Raw genomic sequence first — 6,000 nt, 5'->3', positions numbered from 1 at the left:
AAAGGATACATCTGAGCCAGTCAGATGTGGAGAAATAGTGACCTGAGCAGGGGGGAAGCAGGCCTGAACCCCACACCTGTCAGGAGCAAAAGTCAGTTCTCAAGGCAGCTTCAGGTCGCTGGGCAGAGGACAGCGTCATGAGCAAATGGGAGACCTTACCCGTGGGACTCTAGAGCTAGCAGGGTGGGAAGTAGAGGCAGGTTGTTCCTGTTTTATGACCATGCATCAGTCTCAGCTGGTGGGGTTTGAGGAAACCACTGGTGCATTGAAAGAAGGTTGACTTCTTTCCCTTTCTTAGAAACCCACTATCAAACCAGATGAGCATGTGTGAAAAGAAATAAATGTTTTAATCAAATAAATCTTAAAACAAAGTTATCTTTACTCATTTAATGATATAAACACTGTCACTACATTTGATGCATGTAACTATAAATGGTAAGCCATTCACATTCACTTGGGGTAACTGGAGGGTGGAGAGTAGATTTCTTGGTTAGTTAAAGTTACTTGTGGCCCCACACCTAACAGAATACCACAGGATAACAGTTATTGCAGCAAGGTGGAAGTTTTCTTCTTTGTCACATAACTGCAGAGGGGCAGTACAGGGCTGCTCAGGTGGCCTATTGGGGTCCATGTTCTCATTTTTCTATACTGTTATTTCCAGTGCATGCATGGCCTTCATTTCCAAGGCCAGCTTGTTGGACCAAAATAGCTGCAGGAGCTCCAGCTATCTCATCTTTAAGGAAGGAGGGAACAGTACAGCAGAAATGCAAAAAGCACATTTCCCAGTAGTCTATGCCTTTCAAGAAACTTCCTGGAATTCCATTCAACAGTTTTAACTTACATCCTATGGACCACAACTTTGTCATATGGCCACTTCCAACTGCAAGGCATGCCGGCAAATGTAATGTTTAGTACCCAGATGAAAAACAGAGGTTTAATGTTTAGGAAAGGGAGGAGGGTGGGTATTGGGTAGTAACGGGCAGTCTTTTCTCCCTTGTCCCTCTGTCTTCATAGCTCTCTTCCCCCTGACTTCTCAATCCCACCTTGTCTTGTCTCCCACAGGGCCACTACTCCCTAATGACCCCTGAAAATTGTACACCATGATAGCCACGTTCCCGCAAGAGAGCACCAAAGGGCCTTGCTACTCAGATTGGATTGAGATTGAATAAAAGCTTCTAGGACATGTACCACATGCCCAGGCTATGCTCTGTACCTCCATGTGCTCTGTTCTTGGGGACATGGCCCACAGTCTGTGACACAGCATGACTCATCCCACATCTTCCTCTAGAAAGGAGGCGCCCTTCCCCCTGGTTGGCAGGTGGCTGGCAGTTGGCTGGCAGGAATGTTGCACACACCCTTCTTCCCCTTCTCCTCACTCTTCTTCCTCCCTAGAATAGAGGAGAATAGAACGGAATGGGGGTTAACTAAATATTTCCTCTTTCCAGCCTGGTCTCAGTATTTTCACTGGAACACTGGCACTTGGGCAGTAACTAGAGGCACTGCAAAATGGCAAATAGACCAACTTAGTCCTTATTTCCTTGGGGTTTCATCTGCTGCCTCCTCTTTCCTGGTTCAGAGCACATCCACATGGAGGGCAGGCGAGTGGGTGGAGTATGTGGGGGAGATGTTTGTAAGCAAAACTGGCCCTTTGTCTCCAAAATCCTGTGCCTGGTCCATGGTGAAATTGCTCAGTCAAGGGCCTGGGCATGCCACTAAGCACAGGTGTGGGGAGGGGGTTGTGAACCAAGGCCTTTCAGCGTTTCTTCTCCCTGGGATCCACTCTGGTTGTTAGAAGCAGAATTGATTCAACTTGGATAACAATCATGACAACATTTCCTTGCTTAAACTATTCATGCTTCAGGCAGAATATGGTTGCTGACACTTTTCCCTAATTTCTTTAACATTCCATCTTTTTGCAATGAATATATTATTTTGGCTGCCTTTTCAAAATGTTGAATCCTCCCCAAGAAATTTAGTGATAATTATTTGGTGGGTCCTTGTAATTCTAAGCAATAGGACATACCTCAGTAAGGAAGAAGAATTTGAAAGAGAAAAAAGAGCCAAAGACTGGAAAACAGAGGCAACCCAGGGGCTATCTGGGTAGAGGCAGCTCAAGGGTTTGTAAGGTTGTCTGTCTATAAAACTGAACCTCTTCAAAAAGAAAAAGGGGAAGGGTAGAACTCTTTAATTGGGTTGCAGAGGGCACACATTGCAGGAACTACCCACTTCAAATGATCTATGCACTAATTATGTTGAGGGCGTTTTAAATCATTATGGGAAACAAAATGAGTCACAGCATTAAGGCTACAGGAAAGATCTTTAAAGCCAAAAATGCTCCTTCATAGCAGCCTTTCCTATTTGCCACTTTGTGTAAGATTGGGTGGAAGGTCGTGGCCTTTAGAAAAAGTTACTGCATTAGATTTCTTTCTGGGAACCGTCACCCCTTACACACACACACACACACACACACACACACACACACACACACACAGATGATTCTAGGTTTGCCTAAGATGACCTGGAGTCTGTTATCTAGCCCTGTCAGGTACCTTCATCTCAAAGCACACCTTCCACAGAGAAAGACAAGTGGACAACGGGGCACAAACCCAGAATGGGCGAGTCAGAGAATCTGAGCTCTAACTCTGCAAATCATCAACACCTTGATGCCCAGGGCTTCTCTAAACGGGAGCAGGAGGCTGTCGGGTCCTTTCTTGATGAGCAATGCCACTTGTACTCCCTTTTGTCTGAAACTCTGCAGTGAGAAGGTCATGTCCTTGCCTGAAGGGTCCCTGCCTTCATCGCCAGTTTAAAAAGGAAGAGCGCATCAGAGGGGTGGCCTCATAATGCATTCGGAGAAGTTTACAAATCAGTGTGAATTATTTTTTAGAACTGTAATTTAATAAAGCTGCAAAACCTTAATTTCAAGCTTATCACTGATAATACAGATGATTTTGCATAAGACAGAGAATTTGTTTATCTTGCACAAAGTGAGGGCGCACCTCAAAACGGTTGCTTGGGTGACATGCAGAGTTCTCTACAGCCTAATTAGCGCAGAATGGTGCAGTATAATTACCAACTCTTTCGTGTTTTCTCTGATTTTTTGTCTCAGTTCCTGTGTCTATTGATTTCAGTGAGCCTGCAGAGATTAATCTCTTGCGCTGAGCTGCAGTTAGGAAACAAGATTATGGTGATGGCAGCCAAAGGAACAGCTGTTTGTTTTTTCTTTTTTTTAAAGTTTCACAAGTGGTTGCATCCTGTACTTTTGAAATGGAAAACCTCCACATTTAAGCACTTATGTTTTCTGTGGTGTCTGGAAATTTCTTTTGGGAATGAGCCATCTGAATTTTTCTGTGGTCCTCTCAAGTTTCAAAATAATGATATGTAGAAGTTATTTTGCACACAGTCAAGGGCAGACAATTCTGAAAATCGTGTACTGTGAGGGCCGATGGAATTGCTGTCAGTTTGCCAATAGGTTTGTGTCATTAGCCTTTTTAACCCACAATCCTGCAAATTCTGATGGTGTCAGCAGCTCATTGGTTTTCTAACTATCTGCCCCTTTGTCCATTTGAAATGCTTCTCTCTGGCTGGTGAAGCTTTAGGAATGTGCAATTTCTTGCTTCCCTGGTTAGTAATAATTAAGACATCTTCTATTGAGTTTAAATCAACACAACAAACTGAAACCCATAATCCTAGAACAGGAGGTTTGCAAGGATGTCTTGCCTCTCTTGCAGCATGATACAGGGAAATCAATATTGGCTCCAGAATGAAATTTAAATCCTTGCAAGATGGCTTTGGGGGAATCACACAGCCTCTGAACCTTAGGTTGGTTATTTGTAAGATGCTGATGTAGATAACGATACTGCAGGTTTGTGCTGAAGTTTAGAGATAACATATGTCCCAAGGGCTAAATATGACATTAAAAAAATTGTCCATTTTTGGATGATTCAGTTGTTTGGGGGGATTCACTATTATAAATAATATTAACTAAACTACCTTGTAGCAGAGAGATTCTTCACTCCAAGGTGACCTTAGGTCCTGTTTGCCCTGTACCCCTCAGAGATTCAGCCTCTCCAGTAACCACCCAGTGGTTCATCATCCCTTTGGTTCAGGAGTGTAGGCACCTGGGAGAGGGTCTGGTGAGCATAAAAGCCAACACACCCAGCAGCATCAGAGGAGTAAGTCAGAGGCAGGTCTGCCTTGGCTTTGGGTGGGGTCGGTACATAAGGAAGACCTTTGTTCTTGGGGTCTTCCATTAAGGAACGAGGACATTACTTCAAGAGCATTATTACCCCACAAACCTGTTGTTTTATAATAGTCTGTGCTTTTTTTACTGGTCTAGCTGTTGCTCCTGTTGTGTCTCACTTGCTTAGCCTTTTCTCCTTTTCTCTGCATGTGTTCCCATGTCTGCTTTGCCTAGTATTTTTCTAGAAAGTTACAGAAGACATGTGGACAGGCAGGTCCAACAGAGGTGAAGGGATGCACAGGATGGTCAACAGGGAGGGTGCCAGGATGACCCCGTGCACTGGGTGGGAGCAAATGAAACTGGCCGAGCAACGAAACAAACCTGCACTTACTAACTCCAGGAAAAATAAAAGTGTGCAGGAAATGAAAAATAATCATAGTTCACTACTTGTCTCAGTGATGAACAGCATGTCCATGGTCACAATAAGGCAAACACCCAAATTAAACAAAAGTATGGTCACACCACATTGGAAAGATAAGAGCCTGGAATTGCATGTGTGAGAAAGGGAGAAAAAGAGAGAACACTGAATACTATGTGTCCAGGGTGAGAAACCAATAAAGGAAATTCTGAAAAGCTAAGAAACAACAGCAGAAGCATTTTACTAGAAAGGTGAAATTAATTCCAGAAGAAACAGCTAAAAAGAGTCTAAAGTAATTGTTTCTGTGGAGTAGGAGATTCTTTAAATCATGTGCATGTACAACTTTAATAAAAATAAAAAGGAAAGGGAAAAGAAGGGCAGCCATGGGAGAAATAGTAATCCCAGTACTTCTCAAGTAAATGTTCTTCAAATAGAAAAAAGCAATGTCTCCTTTAAAAATTAAGTTGCAGTTTACTTATGTGACACGAGTTTCTTTTTCCTGTAAAAAAACAATTCTCAATAGAAAAAGATATTCCCAGTCTTAAAAATACCTCAATGAAGCCCAAGTTTAATAACTACAATGGTACTAATGGCTTTGGTTTCTTCATTGACATGTAACATACATACAATAAAACACACTCATTTCGATTTGCATCTGTGCAATTTCTACCACTGTCAAGATAGAGTTGACGGGACATTTCCATCAGCCCTACAAGTTCCCTGTACCCCACTGCATCCGAAGCCACAGGCACAAACTGACCACTTCTTGTTACTTTAGGGTTGTCTCTGCTAGAGTTTCATATGAACGAAATAAAACACATATAGTACATGCCCTGGTGTGTCTGGCTTTCTTTTCACACATTTAAGTTTCATCCATGTTGCATGTGTCAATGGCTGTTCCTTTTATTACTGAAAGGCATTCCATTGTCTGAGTATACCACACGTTGTTTTTCTAGAAGTTTTTCACAAAACTTGGGGCAGTTAAATTTTTTTTATTCCCTAAGTCTCTTGATCACGAGCTTCCCCCTCACCAGCACTTTCTCCATGGTCAATTATCAGAAAGGAGACAGGTCCCTGAGAGGGAGGGAGATGCTTCTGGGGAACATAGCTCAGTTGCTTAGCAACAGAGTAACTGTATTAGTTTAGTGGATTTCTGAACCAAAAGGTAATCATCTTTTATCCCCAGATAGATAGAAGGCAATGTTATTCCAAGTGAAGTGGGCAAAAAAATAAAAACCATGAAAAAATAAAAACACATCTAGTAAATAAAGGCAGAATAGTCCTAGCTAGACCCACACCACTGATTCCTATCCCATGTCAGTTTTATACCAAGCTGTCTCATTTATATTAAATACCATGGTTTAGGACACTGGTGTGCAAAATCTTTTGAAAGGCCCAA

Source organism: Manis pentadactyla, chromosome 3 (genome assembly GCF_030020395.1).
Source record: "Manis pentadactyla isolate mManPen7 chromosome 3, mManPen7.hap1, whole genome shotgun sequence".
Lineage (NCBI taxonomy): Eukaryota > Metazoa > Chordata > Mammalia > Pholidota > Manidae > Manis > Manis pentadactyla.
Note: the sequence above shows the minus strand (reverse complement) of the source record.